At 38.2% G+C, this 20,424-nt stretch overlaps 1 protein-coding gene across 1 annotated transcript in view; it reads left to right on the forward strand.

The window, feature by feature from the left end:
- cdh13 (cadherin 13, H-cadherin (heart)) overlaps positions 1 to 20,424 on the forward strand; it is a 325,369-nt gene that overhangs the window by 205,014 nt on the left and 99,931 nt on the right. The window lies entirely within an intron of this gene.

Raw genomic sequence — 20,424 nt, forward strand, 5'->3', positions numbered from 1 at the left:
TATTTTTTTATGATATGAAATTTCAGAATGCTCTGAATGAAATTTCTCAATGTTTTAATTAGCATGAATACGTTTGAAACATTACGTCACAGCTGCCATTGAGCTGTTTCACGGGGGACACTTTTCCCTGCAGCATCGCTCTGTTCATTAGCAAGCTAATTGTTGGAGCAGCTTCTCAGTAACTGGTGGCGATTGTGCTTCTTATATTGACTGACATTAAAAAAGATAGATTTCATGTGCAACGTAACTGTATGGAGACGCTAACGTGCTTTATTGTGAAAAGCCAGGGAGGAAGTGATTTTGTAGCTACTGGTTGAGTTGATGTGTGCATGGAGGTTCAGTCGTTCTGTTCAGCTTTATTAAAAAACATAAAACCATATAGCCGATAATGATCTGCTCAGTCCTCATTGTTCATGACTGTACCAAGATATGTGACCACTGTCAGACATGTAGAGGAGGGAAACTGCAACTAGACAGAGGTACAGTAAAAGAAAAAATGCAATAGTTTCTGTATTGCAGAAAGAAAGTAACTTAAGGTTTGCTAAAAGAAAAATACAATCAAATACCATGATACCAGTATAATTGTTGAAAATATAGTGATATAAAAGTTGGGTCAGTCCGCCCAGCACAGTCTGAAGACATCTCAGYGGTTTAAAGATTGGTTGTATTTTTTGTTTGTTTTTTAGAAGAATTTGAAGAATGACGTGAAGCATTTGACTGAGCTTTCAAAGTGTACTTTATGTATTTTTGAAATGTTTTTGACTTCAGTTCAAATACTTTCAAAATTTAAGAAAACGAAAGCATTGGCTTTTTTCTCCCTCTAGCACTGGACTGTGAATTATTTGTTCATGTAACATAAGACCTCTGCTTGGTCAAAATATTTAAAGATTTGGCAACCTAAAAAGCCTAAAGCACCACATGTAATTTGATTCATTTTTTGGGATCTATTTCTTCATACCCCCACATTCACAGAATGTGTAACTGAGCCACTATTTCACAAACATCCCTAGGGTTTTTAGCGCAAGACAAGCTTGAGTGCATCAGTTCTGTAATTTTAAAAAGAGCATATAAAAACCAGATGGAAGTAAAAAAAAAGTGTCAATTTTAGRCTCTCCTTCAGGTTTTTGGAAGATTTAAACCCAACCACTTCAACACAATCTTAAAAATTTGACTCGAAGATGGCACCCATCTTTCCATCTCCCACCTATAATAGTTACTAAAGTCTGCATGTCCAGCATTTTCTGCAACATTCTAAAGATACAACAAAGACAGAAAAAGTAGAAAAGTGAAAGGCAAAGGGGGATAAAAAACAAGTGATAGATACAAATTTTCCCTGTTCTTCAAATCCCTGCAACATAATTCAGGCGGAGTGCTCTAAGTGTATTTGGATAGACACCTCAGCTGCCCCAGGAAGCAGAAAGCAATCTGAAGAAGATTGGAAAATCAATTTTGTCACATTGAAATCAGTTTGATATTCCCTTTAGTAATTTCTCAGCAGCGTAAAATCCTGTCTTGATTTGCACATTTATTCCACCATTCTGTCTTTCTTCTGACTTTACATTAGAAGAGTTTCTCCTCACTGCTGTTATTCTGTTGCACAGTGTTGTTGGATCAATGGCTATAATTTTTGACAACTGAAACCGCTGCAATGATAACATGGTACCAGTGTTTTAAAAGCTCAAAATCATTGTTTCATAAGATAATATATATTGCTTTACACTTGAGTCTTAAAGTTTCAGTGCCTCAGTATGTTAGACGAAACTTGTTTAAAAATATCACCTGATCTTTGGGGCAAATGAGGAAGACAGTACCTTTTGTTCTAAAATCTAATTTAGAATGCATGAAATGATAGACATTAGCTTTTTCTGATGTGGTTCCCTCACCTGCCGATAAGAACCCATCTTGTGTATTGTGTGTTTTTTGTGTTTGTGTGATTAAAGGTCTATATTTGAGTAAGCTCTGTGGCATCATCTGTGTAAACTGAACTGAACTAATTGACCATTTACAGAAAAAAAACTAATAGAGGCATTAAAGAGACAAAGCTTATATTAAGCACATCATGCCGCTGAGCTGAAAAAAAGTCTACATATTCCAAACAGCAGATTTATTAGTCTAACTAAAGTTTCTTTAGCACACTGTGCTTTATGATCCACCTCCCACTGGCACGTCCTGACTGCAGTATGTCCTTTTTGAGAGGCTGAACCACAGGAGTAAAGATGTCAATCAGAAAAGATGTAAGGAGGGCTTGAAAACAGAGGGTACGAGGCAGGGGGGCTTTGAAACTTTCTCCATTCTAAAAGTTTTTTTTTTTTTTTTGAATTACATCATCTCTAATCTTTGTAATTCACTGACAGACACAGGCAGGCAGTCTTTTCAGTCTTTAGTGAGCGTGCACATATGAAAAGAACCTTTTCTTTGACCTTTTACAATATCTTTAATGCAAAAACTGAAACAAAATCAGGAGCTACTGGTTTTGGTTTAAACTCCTTCTGAATATTTCTAAAGCATAATTACAGAAACAGAACGATCACATTTCTCTGACATCTTTCTGTGGCAGACACACACCAGTCATGTCATTTATTTGAGTCCGTGGAGTGTTCGTCTGCTGGCCGGCTGTATGTAACCAGAGAGGACAGACTGCTAATGGTACTGTGACTTTCTGACTCCCTAATGTTCTCTGGCCAATCTGGAAGCTGTCACTGCTCCGGATGGCCAATCGATGAAGTCGACCGACCCCTCCGTCCCCCTTCGTGTTTTACAAAGGTGAACTACATGTGGATGAAATTGATGCTTGTGTGTGTGTGTGTGTGTATGTGTATGTGTGAATGTTCCAAGGAATTACTCATGTTAGGAAACGCACCCGTTTACACACATAAATTATGACTGTGTGTTCACATTTTGGGAACAGAAACAAAGAAACAAATAAACCAATTAAGTTGTTTTTGACACAACCTTGTCATTGTGAGGGTTGTTTTGAAAAGGAATACGACTTTTTTTGTTTGTGTGACTTAGTTGAATTTAATTTTTTTTCCCAACAAGCATGCTTTATAGCAGGACTATTCAACTAAATTGCTCCGGGGGCCACGGTTAATGCAGGCGAACAGCTGAGGGGCCAAACATCCAGCAATTAAAGTTATTTGGTAAATAAACCAAAGATCTGTTACCTTTGAAATTGTTTATTTTGTTGCATTTAATCATTGATACAACATACAGAACCCTATGTAATAAATTTAGTGATTAAAAAAACAATTTCAAATAATATTTTAACATCTCTGACTTGACAAAATTTTAAACCAATTTTATTTTCACTTTCATAATTTTGTCTTCAACTGCTTATAGTTTTCTTGAGTGTGCTTAGAAATAGTTTTTACCAGCTTCTAGCCAAGATTCTGACGTTTCTGTAGATACCAAACACGTTTATGTTTAACTAAAATAACTCATAGTAAGTAAAGTAGAAAACTGGTGGTTTGGACTTAAGAGATGAATGAACCAATTGGCGGGCCACATTTTGGTCACTCGCAGGCCGGATGTGGCCCGCGGGCCGCCAGTTGAATAGCCCTGCTTTATAGTAACATCTCGTGAACGTCACATGTAAAAAGCAATCACTTTGTTTTGCTCACTTCCCAATGTGGAAAATCTAATTTTCATCATGTGAAACCATATTTTATTATCCAATATTAAGTATTAACATGTTAAACACATATGTTGCATGTCTCCCATGTAACTTTACAACATTCTAATATGTTGTTGTGATGACACATGGTCACAGTTTTTTTGTGTGTTTTTTTTTCTTTTTTTCAAGGATAGAAAAACACGTTTGCATGAATAAATAAAAACCAGGACATCCTCTGAGCTGAATGCAGCCATCATTAAAAAAAGATGGACTTTAATCTATTGTACCAAGTTCAGATGGCTGCTGTGGAAAAAAAAGGTCTATTTTTGAAGTTGTCTTGTAAAAGCTTGTATATTTTCAAATTTGAAGCACCACTTGTACCACAGCTTGTTTGGATTTTGCTGGAAGGTGGCTTTAACCCTCCTGCTGCCCCTGGGTTAAAATGGCAGAAAAGTTCAACCTGCACTTGTAAATAATCAGGAAATCGGAGTGGTTTTTCAGTCCTCACTAAGCCTTTGTTAAAGACAGTATTTGTTGGCTTCTGTTTCGTCTAACCCATCTGACAGCCAGTGATCTTTTGTTTTCTGGATTAGAACTCCGTTTCCAGTCCTTTGTGCTGTAAACATGTTTGCATTACATTATCCACCGCTCTGTGTGATTTACAAATCCAGAGTGGCAGGTAAATGGATGCACACAATTATCCCTCCTCTCAGTACAGTACAAACATATGATAGCTGCGAGTAAAGCGACCCGATGGTTCTGTGGTGTGACCTTGGCGGAAGGTTTCCTGATCGTGTTCAACTGATAAGAAAGCTTATCCTGACTAATGGCTTATTTGGCGTGGTGGCCAGAGTGGCTACATGTCTGTGAGCTGAATGACTGATGAAYGCCTTTGGAAATATTGGCAGCTTCTGCTCTTTTATTTTCTCCATTTACGTTCTGGTCCTCTCACACCATAGCTCCTTTTTTAGCCTGTTCATCACATTGATTTCTTATTTATTTTCATTTCTCTCTCCCTGTCTTTCTGCTTACTGTCCATCTTTTTTTTATTTTAAATTTTTTTTTCTGTCAGATTCACCTCCCCTTTTGTCAACACTTCACTGTGGACATCCAATTACTCGCAGGTCATAGCATAGTGGTTCCATTCAGAGCACCGCCATTCAGCACGGGCCTCAAACAGCTATTYAAATTACATCCTCGGCTGCCTCCAGAGTTGCCGCTCTGCAAAATGTTGTTTTCAAACATTTCTGGGGCCACCACCTAATCTGATCCCCCAGACATAATTGAATGTCAGTCTTCACATAAAGATGCTTTCCTCTCTTCAATTAGCATCTTGTTTCCTTGTGTCACGGCGACGAGACAAAGCAGATAGAGAAATATTTACTCATCCCAGGTAGAGGCCAAAGAGAGTTAATATATTATGTCATTTATATGCAAATAATACAGCACTCGGAACACACTGATAAGATTTCATTACAGCAGATTTTGATGTACACTTCAGTTTATAAACTCTCTTTCATTCGCCAATTATGATTTGGAGATTGGAAATATTGCATATATGAGCTGAGTGAGGGGAGTTGTGAGCAAGGAGGGAGAAGTCCTCAGAGAAAGYAGGAAACACAAGCACTGGCTCAGTGTGGCAAAAAAAAATCTGTCTTGATCATGTGGTGGTTAATGAGAAAGACTGGTGTTCAGAGAATTTCAGGTTAKAAGTAAAGCAGATTTGAAGCCACAAGCTTCAGATTTTTTTTCTAAAACTCTAAAAATATCAGTTTTAGGCTTGTTTTTTTTTTTCTTTTAAATGTAATAGTTTTGCTGGTAAATGTTATTTTTTGAAAGCTATTTTTCATCAACTCAAGTCTGATGAAGATCACGGGTCATCTTGAAGATTGTTTTTTCTGTGATTTAGCTGCAGCGAACAAGCATGAGTTTCTGCTTAAACGGGAAACCAAGTTCTTCTCTGACCTTTCTGTTTTAGGTCCAGAGTGTGTAACTGTGAACTGATGAAATGTTTATCTTCGGTGGCAGCCACGTTGTGTTCCATCTAAAGAGGAGGCCCGCCTCAAACTCAGCTCTTTCAAGCTGGAAACATACTCTCTCCGATGCTGACGGGTCGACGCGCAGTCACGTGGTTGTTCGACATTTGTTTTCTCACAGACCTTTCGTAGCTCCTGAGACACCCCGGGCCGAGCTCCTGGAAAACCCCCTCCTGCTGCAGCATACGTCACCGCATGGAATATCTCCCTGCTRCAGCCGACAATGCAGAAAAAAATGTCAAGACTCGTCACTCACCCGACATATTTATTCACCTGTCCAGGTTTAGCTCCACAGTTTTTATCTGTCAGATTCCTCCGTGCACAACGTCTTTTTTATCTCCATTCATGAGTTTTTCACGGTTTGACTCTCTTTATAAAACTTAACAGTCGGCTCTGGGAGCGAGTTGCTTTTTTTTTTTTTTAACCGAGTGGTTGAAGTAAATGCAGCGTCCGAGCACTAAACACGCCCATGAACTTCAGACCAATCACACAATACCATTGTCGTGGGAGTGAGGGGGTAAAAAGTTCTGCTGGCGAGTTGTGCCAAAAGGGGCGGTYRAGCCGAYGCTRCRAAGCCCGGTGACGTAATTTTCATCATGAAACTGCRACAACCAGTGCTGATGTCGGCAGTTCAGAGGGAAAATGGAGAAGGCTTTAGTGAGCTGATAAGAGCTGGCATTTGATTGGTTGAGAGTTAGGAGAAGGTTAAAGTAATTAAAAGGGAAAAAATGACTTGTAAATTGTGCATTTGCATACATAACATGTTGCTTGATATTTCATTATTGATAAATAATTGTTAATGTGTACATTATTCATAATAGTGTCAACTTCTTTGTTGTTTTTTTCCCTGCTCTGTKAGGCTGAGGTGATTGGCTGAGTTGAATTGTGAAGGCGGAGTCTGAAATGTATAACGAGTTTGAAATAGAAAGACAGATGAAAGAGCTGCCATTTTGAAAGCTCCTTTGATACCTGAAAAACAACAAACCAGCTTTGTTTGTTGTACAGCCAAAACAGAGTGATGGCTTCTCGTTTCCACACCACACCTCTCAGTGGAACTGGGACATWTAATGCAAAATCCACTTTTTTAGCTGTTAAATGCACCTTTTTTTTTTACAAACTTGTAATTTTTCTACGATTCTGACCACATGCTGTGTCTTCAATGACTTTTAAAACAAGCACAAACAATCAACTCTTGGTTTATTGTGTTCCAATCCTCACCTACAGTCATGAGGAGTGAAGGCAGGAAGCTTGGAGCAGAGTTGCTGATGCTTCCTATTGAATTGATTCAGTTGAGATTGTTCGGGCATCTGCATACAATACCTCGCTGGCAACTCACTCCAGAGGTTTTCTGGGCACATTCCACTGGGAGGAGACTCAGAACAGACCCAGAACTTGCTAGAGGGATTATTTATTCTCACTGGCTTGAGAATCGCTCATGATCCCCCAGGAAGAAGCTGGAGAGAGGGATGTCTGGGTTTCCATGCATTWTCTACTTAACTCACATTTTCTGAGTTTTGAATGGAGCAACTGGCTTCTTACTAGTTCGGACGTCGCCATCTTTCAAAAGCAAATAGGTAAATGAGTATTCAGCACAGAAACTATTGTGAAGGTAATTAGTGAAGGTAATTATTGAACAAACATTTATTTCTTCACTCGCTAGAGTTAGTGATATTTGAAATGTGAAGTGTTGGTTTAATTTCAGGTAAATAAGATGATTTTATAGTTAAATTTAGAAGAAACTCACCAGTGACACAAATAAGCATCCMCAGCTGTTTGATTGGAATTATTCACCTCATTCAGTGAGTTTTGTGCGAAGGACCTCTGTGATAAAAACTGTTTGCACTGCAGCAAGAGGACAAGAGCAGCAGCAATCAGAAAATACGTTTCACACTTACATGATGGCTTGAACCCAAAAACAGGAGCCCCAGGAAGAAAGTGAAACACTTGAGTACATTACCAGGAGATCCCATTATAAAGAGYGTTACTGCAGTGTCTTCGATGGCCAGTAGCCAGAGTTCTGGCAGCTGTAATCAATACACTGTAGTTGGTGTGAACCCAAGCACCTCCCGCTTTCTTGTTCTTCCCTGAAATGAACAAGGGAGACACCATTCATTGATGAAATATGGCACCCCTCCATTTCCCCGCAATCTCCCCTCCTTCACTTCTCAGCATCCTCCTCCTCCTTWTGCCCTCCCCCCTCCTCTATCATGCTCATGTCCAGTTGCATTAGTGAGGAAATGAGATTCCCCCTAATTAATTAGATCTCTGGGTGCTAAAGATGAAGATTACACCCCAATGAAGGTTAGAGATGTCAATCACAGCTTTTTTTWAGGCAGAGCATTTCCAAAGATAAATTGAGCCCCCTGGGCATTGTGGGTAAACGTCTGCATTGCTAATCTTATTTTTCTTTTGCTTTAATTGAGTCTCCCCAGCAGTAGTCAATGAAAGCCCAGGAACAGAGMAGACAAGTTAGGGAGTTATTTTCTGCAGGAGTGCTGACAGAAGCACAGTTTGAGACAAAAAAAATAAAAGAAGTGTAAATACAAATAAGAGTGAAAATGAATAAAAACACCAGATGAACAACACAGATGAATAAAACAATAAAAACTTGAAATATTGAACATAAGTCAAAAGAAAATTGGATGTTAATTCTGTTTTTTTTTTTCCCAGAGGAAACAATTTTCTTATTGAGATTCAGTAAAAATAAATTATTAAAATTATATTCAAATGAATGTTTGATGGGTTTGTTACACTGTTTCAGATCAAAGAGTTAACATCTTTTCTTCTTCTTGCCATTAATGAAAATAAAAAGGTATTAAATTTACAATTCTGTCCAACTAAATCAGTACAAATAAAAAAAACTAAATGAACAGTTATGTTAATTTAAAGACAGTGACTGCTTTCAGCACTTCAAACTTAATTGTTTGTCAGCAAGGTTTTTTCAGTTTGTTTTTTAAGTCACACTGATTACACTGATTAAATCTCATTCTCGTATTCCATTTGGACACGTATTTTATTAAAATACTTGTTTTTCATACTGTATAAGTCATGGGTCGAACTTTAAACTATAAGTCTACAATTTTATAGTACTTTTCACTATCTTTTATGTATCCTTCACCTAACTTTACAACCTTTCACAACTTATTACTGTGCTAAAATAAAATGATGTCTACCAGGCTGTTCAGGCTCACTGGATGCTCATGAAGGACTCGGTGGAAACTAAGACCTAAATCACTAAMTGTGGCTTGAGTTTAAAAAAAWAAAATAAAATCAGATTAAACTGTGAAAAGGTAAAAGAGCATTTAAAAAGAGTTTGTAGGTCTTACTAGCGTCATCCCTGCCGGTTTGCAACAAAACTTTACAAAAACAAATAAAGCAAAGTGGAAATCGATTACAAATATTTACTAAACTTGTATGTTTGCTCGCCTAAATTACCATGCTCGCATGAAAGAAAACAACAAGACCTTTTCAAAATTCAGAAATTATCTGTGCGAGTGAAGAGTGCCGACTTTTTYCCCCGAAACCATAAGGAGGTTTTGAAAGGGCAGCGAGGAGAAGGAGGATGGGAAACAGAGTGGGGGTGAGACCTGAGAGTAGATAGTTGAAGGAGAGTGACGAGAAGAGTGAGACACGCAGGTTGGCAGCGGGATAATTAGAACGAGACAACTGCACRCTGCTTGGAAGGAAATGTCTACGCTAAGTGGAAGTGAGGTCTTCGCTCATGTCAGGGAGGTCTGGGTGACGCTACTCTGTCATTATTCACAGCGAGCGCAGCAGCACTCTTACCTTCCCTGTCATGGGTTTTTCTTTTTTCAGCCTGTTCTCTCCTTGTTTGATTATGTTTCACTTTGCTCATCCCCTTTCTTTCTCCCTCCCTCTCTCTTTCTATCACTGTCATTGACCTCAGTATAAAAAGGTATTTGTCAACAGCTCTTATACTCTTGTGTGRACCTCTCCTGTAACAGCGCTTCGAGTGGGAATTATTGTTCCATGGTCGACATGCAAAAGGGCATTGGCTGGAAAACTTTGTTGTTGTGTGCTCAGTAGACCTTTCTCTTTCAGTCTTTACTGATAGATGGTTTTCAATGACGTCATCATCCGGGACTTTTTTACCCTCCGCACCCCGTTCGTGGGCTAGTATTTAGCTTGTAGCGATAAAACCAGTATGGGAGAACCACAAAAGCAAGGGAGAAAAAACGCAAAAAGGCCGCTGAATGATGAAGACAAACATGACCAGGATAATAATACTTTGTATTTAAAACGTGCCTTTCAGGACACCCATGAATCTACTGAATAATAAATCTAAATCAAGGTATTTGGCTTTATTGAAAGTAGTGATCCTTACAAGCTGCTGAAGTCTGCAGAGCCAACACGGAGGCTGTGTTGACATGACTCTGTGTGACTTTCTCTGAAATTATTAGTAACTATATCTTAGATACTCCAAATGTGTACATACTGCATAATAAGGAGCTTTTTGTGATTATAATATGATACTGTCGGTGTATCCTGTGTTTGTGTTTACAAGGGTAGGTTGCATATTATTCAAAACACTTTTCTGTTCATATTGCGCAATCTTTTTCTTTTTTTAAAGTTAATTAACGTACTATGAGGTCACTAACCATGGTAGGAGTGATCTGAACACACTCTGGAATCCCGAGGAGRGTGAAATCTTTGTGGTTGATWATCGCCAGCTTTGCCGACAGTTCTACTTCTCCGTAGTGTTTTTACACCGTATGTATTTTTTAAGAGCGTTTCTCTGCCACACAAGCAGCACAGTTTTATAACTAACTGGAATGCAAACTTGCTCCGTGACTGTTAAAACAACTTATAATAGAAACATACTACATAAACAATCTAGACTGTATACATTTCTGTGCTGTATTCTATCCCCTCTGTCACATTCGCAGCCACGAATGTGGCGATTTGATCACGTGATCTGCAGGTCGCTACGTCATTTGAAAACCATCTATTAAAACATTGTAGGCCTTTGCTTCAGCTAAAGCAACTGTTGCAACCAGAATTTAAGGATCTCTCATTATGCACACCCTTCTTAAGCAATGACAAACTTTTGCTGCCCACAGCACAAATTTGCAATGATAATTATAAGAAATCGAATGGAGAGAGTTAGCTTAATGCGAATAAAGGCASCTATTTCATTCTGTAACTCTCACTRCAGTGGGATTCTGTAAATTCGCTTTTATTTTGTTAAACCAACATTATTGTCCACATACAGTCAACRATGGAGTTTAAAGTTTTGTCTCACCACTCTCCAAATAATCTAGTTTAATCTAATTGTAGCTTGTCTGAGGAGGAACTGAAATTAGCATCATCTGTCTATTGTTCACTTTCTCCCCGTCTCTCCAGCTGATTTCACTGGTTTGGACGTCTTATTTGTGTGCATGCAATACATTCATCTGAATTCCACAGGAAGTTGGGAATAAYAAAAACTGTAAAACAAAGAGAATGAATTATCTATGAGTAATTAAATAATAGGTTAAGGCCTAGCATTTCTTGATGAAATCCATATTGCTCATCACCTCTCACTCCAGAGTTTTCTAACAATAGCAAACTGTGATTTCCTTTTTTCATTATTCTTYACATTTACATGTGGATTTTTAATTGCAGATCTTGTGCTTCCATCTTTTAGGTCAMATGGCTTCTTTAAGCAGCTCTAATCTTTAGTTTCCCACAGGTTGTAAATTGATTTAGTAGCATTTTCTCTACCCAGATGTTTTAGTCAAATAATTCAGATGAATTTAAGAGCTGGTTGGATTTTCTAAATGCTTCTTATGGTATTGATGTTTACACAAAACACAATGGAACATTTTTTAAGTGAGAACATAAAATGACCTCCCACAGTAGGAAGATTTCCCCCGTTGTGTAAAATCCAAGGTGATGCTTATTGTTCTTTTATGCAGTCATTGTAATTGTTACATAAATATGAGGAAGAGACAACAGCTGCGAGGAGCCGTGCTTAGTGTGATAATAAAAACAAGTTGATACAAAGTATGTCATTTTTGAAGCTGTGTGTAATGAAATTGTCTTGGCATTGATTTTTATGTTGTGATTTTAATATTTTTATAGATCTTTTATTGATGTTCTGACAGTTAATTAGTCAATTATCGTTGAAAAAAGCTGTGTAGGAGAAGCTATGGAAGGTTAGGGCTATTGGTCACTCAGCTTGAATCTGGCTAAGTTAGTGTTCTGCTGCAAGATGCAACAATGCTTTTTTTGTATTGTTTTGTTCAGTTTTGTTTGTTTTGTTTTGTGAGGGCTCATCTGTCTATCTACAGCATGCAGATCTCAAGGTGAATTATCCTCCAATGTAATGAAAACARGCTAACAAGCTCTAGCCTTTGGCACGCAAAGTGGTTTTATCCATACTATAGCTCTATTTAGTTTGAGCGGAGCCAAACTGGTTGATTTTATTTTTTTAAATAATAAAATTTAATAAAATAATTGAAGCCCATTGATCTCTGGCCTCCCTAAAAGTGGTTTCCGTCATTACATTGTAGGTTTGTTTTGCTACACAGCAGTGACGTTTCGAGAAAGTCACCCCTGAAATATTGTGTGAGGTTTGTACAATGGAATGGAGTCAATATTTGAACATTTTTTTCCCCAAGCTGAAACCTGGGAAATGAGTTTTTGTATGGAAGCCATTGTCCAGCTGTCATTGGCTCTGGGTTCACAAAGTGACCTGCATGGACAAATGTGCGCCTGATAAATTCTGCGGCTTCTGGGTCACAAAGATAAGAGAGGAAAATGAAATAAAATCCAAGCCACTCGCACACATTGTATTTACAAATTATTTATATTCCAGCAAAAMATTTCCAAAGAAACAAGATGATTTAGCGACTTATACTGCAGCCATTATTTTAACACTTTGTGGAGAAATCTGGCACGGRCTGGCACTTAAACAGAATAAATAAATAAACTGTGAGATGGACAAATAGATAAACTGCAGCCTTGCACATTGCTAGAGATCCTGAGTAGTTTTATATACGTTTCTTTTTCTGTTTATTTTATGTTTCATTACCTTATCTTACAAACCCTCTCATGGTCACACCATGAAGCATTTCACCCACATGTATTTTGATAGATACTAAAACAGTAATCACTCTCTCCTTTCGGCTCACACTTATGTAGGTTGTTGATAACCTACTTCAACAGGCAGGGGAACACATAGGAATCTTATAAAGCAAAATAGGAAAATGATTTAGTTTTACAACTTAAAAAAAACAGAGCTGCACCTAGGAGCAAAACCATTCCATTACGATAAGCTTCATTGTCATAAAGGGCAGAAAGTGCACTCTATTTATGATTGCATTATCATTAACAGAAATAACAGCCACTAAAGCACCTGTTTATTCTCACAACAGTGCAACGCACCACTGTGATGATTCATGGTCATCAGCAGGTTGTCACAAAACCATTTTTACACCTCGTTTCTTGAATTTTAGGAAAACGTTTGGGGTATCAGTTGCTTTATTCATCTGTCAAGTAACCATCCAAAAAAATAAGAAGATTGTGCACACGGCTTTATGCCTYCACTGTTTGGAAATTAGGCCATGAAAAAAAAAGTTTCTCAGTTTGAATAAAATACCTTCCTCTCAGAGAAATGACAGACTAACAGTGTAGCGATGACAAGTTTTTCATCATCTCCACATTCGTCTAAATAGAACTATGTAATAAGGAACAAAAAAWATGGCTTCACAGAAAAAGACAACATTTGTCTTGTCAGTGTGTAATAGTGTGGAATTGGTCCTGATTCATAGCAGTGTTAGGGCTTACAAAGGACAAACCTGTCAGCACAGCTGTGATAAAGATTAGACCTTTATTTTCWTTGAATAACTGATAACTCACAAAACTTCAACAACCTCCTATACTCTAGTCGGCCTGCGTGCCCACAGGTGCAGAGGAAACAACCATAGAATAAAGATTAAAGAAAACTATTTTAGTTTTTTTTAAATGCTGAAATACCCTAGGTCCCTGAAAGTATATTTAGGAGGATTTCTTACTACTACATTTTTTTTTTATTCCTGTCTTGTTTGAGCTTGTCTGTTTTACTAAAGCAGGATGATAGACTGGGAAGGAGTGTGACTTCAGTGATCAAACATTGTTTAATTTTTGTGTCAAGGATTATGGAGATTTGAACAGATCCCATTCAGAAGCTTACATGCTCTATGTGGATGAAACATAACCCAATTTCACTTTGATATAAATCCCTTAGAAAGAGGAAAAAAGAGGGGGGAAAAAAGTCAACGTTCTGTGTGAACTTTATTTTGTGTGAGTCATTTATCTTTGAGCAAATGTCATCCAAAACTGAGATGTCTTAGGAAGTGTGGGAAACTTTGGTTGTAATTTGAGGTAAAAACTGCACACATATTGGGATGTATTCCATTAGTTACGTTTAGCAAAAATAACAGCCCAGAAAGAAATAATGYCTGTTTTTAATTTGAGCGTCATTGTCTTGTTACATGGTGTTCATTAAATGAAAGAGGTACACCTTGAAATTTGAACATCAGCTGTATTTTGGATAAAAATAAGATAAAAACATCAAAGAGGAAAAACTGAATATTTCTTGTAAGCACACTAGTTATAACACTATCATTTGGGTTCATCACACACATCACTGTTATTGATCTTATAGCTAATAGTTTGGCTGCTGTCCTGAAGATTCAATGCTGAAATTGAGCCTGCAGTTGTCGAATGTTGGCGGTGGTAACTGTGAAGCTTTATTGCACTTGATGAACCTAAAATTCAGTTTACTGTCATCATTTCATGTTTGATCTCTGCAGCAGGAAGAAAATATTAATCATTTAGTTTTAAATGTCAACACAGCAGAGTTAACTGTGGCTGGAGGAAGGTTCATGTCATCATTCAGTGCAAAAATATATTWAAAAAAAAACAAAGAAAACATTTTTGTCTTTTTAGATGATTTTAAGTATTAAACAGTTTCTTGTACTTGTAACAAACCAAAGTAGTTGAGTTAATAATTCAAAAAGTCATAATTTTAATTTGAGGGTATCTCCTGTGTTTATTGCTGTTTGTGTGTTTTGGACATGCAGCTGCTCCACACCAACAGTGAAGTAATAAAGCCAGAAAATTGTGGTTTTTTTTATCCTAAAGACATATCATGAGTGTAAGAAAGAAAATATGCCAGACAGTTATGTTGTTTCAGGATAACCTTTGCATAGTAAGTACATTAGGGAGAGCAACCATCCCTGACATTTCTGGAAGACTCAGACTGAGAGCTGTTTATGAGCGGTTTGGAGAAGTTCAATCAGCTCATTCGTTGGAAGGTATACGAGAGCAGATGCTTGGGTTTAATTTACTCCTATCATCAGCAAAAATGCTTGTAATATACCGTGGTTATGTCCACAGTAATATATTAGATGATTGTCTTTCTCCCAGGATAGGTGTTTATAGCTCTATCCCCACATTATTTTGTGTTGCATGACACCATAATATTTTGTCAGGACTATCATACAGCTGCAGGCTGCTTGGCAACCGAACATTTTAAAAAATAAAAGTAAAATAAAACCTTCTTATTATGTAGCTTATTTGCATATGATGTAGACTGTGCCTGGATGACACTGTGGTGCAGTGGTTAACGCTGTCATCTCACAGCAAGAACTGCAGGACTATCAACCCTTTCCTACCGCCCCAATAAGTCTTTTTGTGACAAATCAACAGTGTCAACTGTGTTGAACATCAACAATTGGGATAAATGTTGGACAATAATGTCATCACTTAGCCTGGCAAAAGTGGCTTCTAATTGGAGAAATTTGAACAATTGTTTTGGGCAGTGGAACAACATGTCCCCTCATTGGATAAGTTGCAGTCTCTAATCACACTGCTTCATTTTAAGGGTTAAAATCTTGAGGCTGAAGCTTTTTTTAGGGCAGCGTGTTTCTGAATATTGATGAGTCAGATTGCCAGCACTTGGAAAGAATCAATCCTGTTGAAGAATGGAAGTGTCTCGGCTGCTGTTGCTGTGGCCAAGTTGTTGTGCTGTTCCTCAGCAGGCAGACGTGAGAAGCCTCGCTAAAAACCCATCAGTCTGCATCTGTATTCCCTGCCTGGCACCCAGCAGATGCTGATGGACCCTCAGAGTGGACCAGATTTACATATCGATGAATCCGAACAGGTGCATGTGAAATACAGCATGGCAGGTCAACAGCTTGTTGTAGACAATGTTGTGCTCTTAGGAAGGCCACTGTTAGGGAAACCTTCAGCCATCCTTATACTCAAGTGGATTCGGCCAAACTGGTAATAATTCTTAAACCACTGCGTCACTTATTACCATTCAGTTTAGCTGTTCTGGTTATGTGAACGTGTGTGGTTATGCAATGCAATGCCATGCAAAACAATATTTGTACTTTTGTATCTGAGCCTTAAATGTGTTTTAAATAACGTTATAAAATAATAGAATGGTACAGCATAAACAATTTATTGTGATTACTCGTAATGACATTGTATATGTCCCCTGCTATGCATGACAAGCTGCACATGCCCAGCACAACATGGCTGTATGCATGGATCAGGAATTCAAAACCAGTGGTGGGCACGAGCCCGCTAAAGCGCAAATCAGCTAACTGCGGGCCTAGGTTGAAATTAGATTTAGTAGAAATAATTTAAAGATGTAATGCTGACGAAGACAGACATCTAGTGGTCAACTGGAGCAACTACATGAAAAACTTTAAAATCCAAGCTCTTATTTTGAAGGGAAGATAGTTTCCTGTACTCCGTGCTTTCGTTTCCATCACAAATCAAATCTGTCATGTACCAGAGTGCATCACTTCAGTTTTCCAATAAACAGTTTTAAAATTACTTTATTGATGATTCTTTAATGAAAAATCTCCAACAAACAAAAGAAAAAAAACAAAGAAATGGCCAAACTAGCAATCCTCAACAACTTTTTAAAGAATCAGCCGAACTAGCAATCCTCAACAACTTTTTCAATTTTTACACCAGGAGCCAAAGGTCTGTTTCAGGAAATCACATCCCCAGCAAGCGGCGATTGTACAATTAAGCTGTACAAGGGTTCATACACCGTTAGTTGGTGGTGTAGTGCATATAGTGTACATGAATTATTGCCAGCCAATAAGTGTCACATTGAACTTGCACTTTAAAATTAGCTTYCACTAATTTTTTTTATGGCATAAGTGCTTTCGAAGTTGTGGACCTAAATATTTTCACAAGTGCTTTAGAAATTGCAGTGCTAATTTTTGGATTAGCGCTGACCACCACTGTTTAAAACCTTTATTGTGTTTGATCAAAGAACCTGTTGGCGCTCAACCCAGGTTTTAAACTAGAATCATGTCCATTTTGAATTTTGATGTCGAAAACATTTTTGTTTGAACTAAATAGTTTTTTGGGGTGTTGACAATCTGCTATGAAAACTTTTTTAACAGGTGAAAGTTAAACACCAGCACAGATCCACGCTGACCTGCTTGCTCCGATAACAACTTATATCTCCATGTTTCATTCATTAGCTTAGCTTCCCATGTTGTCACCGACTTGTTCTATGAATTTGCAAGTGTTTATGTGAGGAAATAGAGTGGAATGAGTTGCCTGCATTAGTATGCATGAGTCTCATTAAACATGCACTCATCAACTCTACTTTTTTATTTGGATTCCCTTTGCAGTAGTACAAATCGCTCGTAATCAACTGTGGTGACATTTTCCAGCAATTATACCCAAGCTGTCCCTGTTTCAGCAAACGCTGGAGACAGATCACTTCATTTGCCCCAGAGTGCCACTGTGACAACATATTAGTCCCATGAGAGATGGGGACATTTCAAATGACAAAAGACAGAATGAATAATATTTACAATGTAGAATGGGTAATTATTTTGAAAAAATAAAAACCTGTTAAAACAGAGTTGGCATCCTGCCACTCCTTCCTCTTGAAATTTCCTCAAAGGGATAATAATGTCACATTATTGTTACCAAAATAGATGAAGAGTTCATCAGGTGAATTGATTTAAGAACAGCTAATCTAAAGAATTCCCGGGAAAATAGCACCGAAATCGATTGATTTGTGAAGTAACAGAGCGGGTCAATTGAAAAACCAAAGTAATTATCCAGCTGTAAATGGAATAAATTCAGTTAAAGTTATTGCTTTTATATTGTGGGTTTTTCTTTCCATCTCCTCATGAGAAATTGCTTCCTCAAGAGTGGAAGGAGGAGAGGGATAGAAAAGAGGATTTTTTTATAGGTTGTTTCAAATACATGTCATTGTTTCAAACTTGTACGTAACAGGTAACATTTGCATTGTTATATAGTTAAAGTGTAACTTACCCCCCCTGTGAAAAGATAACTCCGCCCCAAGGCGAAATTTGAAAAATGCATCAAAGTGGGTAGGGGAGGGGGTGTGGGTAGGGGAAGGGGGGTTAGAGAGCGGAGGTGTGGCCAGGTCGAGAGAACGTGACAGGCAGCTAGCATTAGCATAATTGATGCTACATGGAAAGTGACCACAGTATCGCAGACAGTTACATCTCTGAACGTCTGAGGTGGAGGATTTTCACTCCACACCAGCACCGGACAGAGGAGTAGCGCTCTGACTGCCTGACAGAAAAAAATAAAAGCACCCGCGCGGGGGGGGGGGAGACATGTAAGCGCTGGCTGTGAAGCAGGAGGAAAGGAGAGGGGGAAAAGTAACTTATTTCTAGAGGCAGAACAGGTTGGAAGATGGCTGTTTGATGTTATTTATTGTTTTTACATCATCCTATAGGCTCTGACATGTTAGATAAACATAGATAGTGTGTGTGTGTGTGTGTGTGTGTGTGTGTGTGTGTGTGGAGAGACAGAGACAGAGAGGGAGAGAGAGAGCAGCCAGCTCCTCTCCCCACCCGTGGCTGAATGAAAGTCAACAGACGATCATGCTAAGCTTGCTAACTGTTCCACCCTCTGACTGCTGCAGGGGCGTGTCTTAGAGAGAGGCTTTTATATGAGAGGACAGCCGCTGTGACGAAACTGTGCAGAACCACGTCAACATGCAGAGCCGTTAACCAATATGCAAATTAGCCTGCAGTACCACTGCTCCACCCATGTGCGCAGCAAAAAGACGTTTTTAGACCAAATATTACAGATTTGAACAAATACACACAAAAACATCAAAATTAGCACAGAAACAGTACTATATAACATTTTAGACACATTCTAGACAGTTTATCAGCTAAAAAAAGTTAATTTTGGGGTAAGTTACTCTTTAAATACTTCTTTTCTCTGCAGGCACTTCCTTTAAAAACAACCTCCTTGGAGAGACAACAAACTTCAGTCGACAGACAGAATTAGGCTCACAGCATGTGGTCAGGCCTGTGAATTCTGAAATGTGAGAAAAGGATAAAAACAAACTGTGGATATGGTGAGCTACACATGATTAACAGTTCTCATCTCTGATAACGGTACAGTAAAGAAGCTCGATTGCAGTTGGCATTTCCTTCTGTGGTAGTTGGAAATATTTTCGGGTAAATTATGGCACAACTGTGTTATACACTGTACCCGAGAGTTCTCCATGGATTACATTTATACTGTATGCACAGGTCCCAGCTTGTTAGTGCTGTTGATCGGCTGTCATTTATTAAGTTTTTGGTTGTTTGGAGCTGCCTCGGTGACAACGCTCTTTAAAACTGGGGAAATCTGAGGATTACTGTTGAGAGACAGTAATCCCAGTGAAACTCATTATTCCTATTACATACTGTAGAGATGCAGCATCCTTGTTTTTGTGTTGTGTATTTTGACAGAAAATAAGGCAACAGAAGTGCAACTTGATATTATTTTCCCCTTGTTCAATTAGGCGGTACTGTAGCTTCCTTTTGGGGAAGTCTGTTTGCTTCCATCCATTTCTTGCTCTGTTTGAATAAYGTTGAACCCACCTATAATTTATATATTTTTAAGGGTTATATAAACAAACAAAATGAAGACTTCCTTTGGTTTGAGCTTTTGCTTGGCCTAGATCAGTATTTATTTAGTTCATTTGAATGGTTTTAGAATAAGGAGTGAAAAGAAATGTAAATGAGTGCAAAGAGGGGAAAAGATACAAAGCCATGAGTGGAGCTGTTGACAGTTTATGTAACCTGTGTGATTAGATCACTGTAAAAAATACAATGGATCTATTAAAAGATCAGAAAAATGTTAACTTTGTGTACCAGGGAAAGTGTATATAGGACATCTAGAGTTTCTTCACATTTTATATCATCATTTTAAAAATCAAACAGGATGAAGGGGAAACTTTCCACATTTAACAATGATCAGACAACTTGCTTCTGACGTTCATTTTCTTTCAGCTGTTCCTTCCTACCGGGGTTCTTAAAGTGAGTGAACATATGAAAGGTTTGAAAACCGTTTTAGGCAACATACCCTTGCTGATTCAACCTGGACTCAAACCTGCAACTTTAGGATACCGATACCATGKCACCAACCAGCAGGCCCTCTCCGACCTGCTGTGCACAACACAAAAAGCCACATTAGCAGCTGCTACTTGATGTAGAATTGATGCATGCTACCACCGCTCTTTGGCATTCACTTCCTGGTCTAGAACCTCTAAAGCTCTGTGGGAGCACAGTCACACTTAGTCAGGTCTATTTGGGAAATGATTCTGGACTCAAAAAAGAAAAACGAAAACCCACTGAGCTTAAGCCTGGAAGGTATGTAGGTGTGTGTCTAACTACTCTCTTGCATAGATTGGAGACACAGTTTAAAAACTGCCTGACAGATCTTTTGTAATTTTACCTTGAAAGGAATTTTTAAAAATATTCAGAATATCTG

This window comes from Austrofundulus limnaeus, unplaced genomic scaffold (assembly GCF_001266775.1).
Source record: "Austrofundulus limnaeus strain Quisiro unplaced genomic scaffold, Austrofundulus_limnaeus-1.0 Scaffold7, whole genome shotgun sequence".
Classification (NCBI taxonomy): Eukaryota; Metazoa; Chordata; class Actinopteri; order Cyprinodontiformes; family Rivulidae; genus Austrofundulus; species Austrofundulus limnaeus.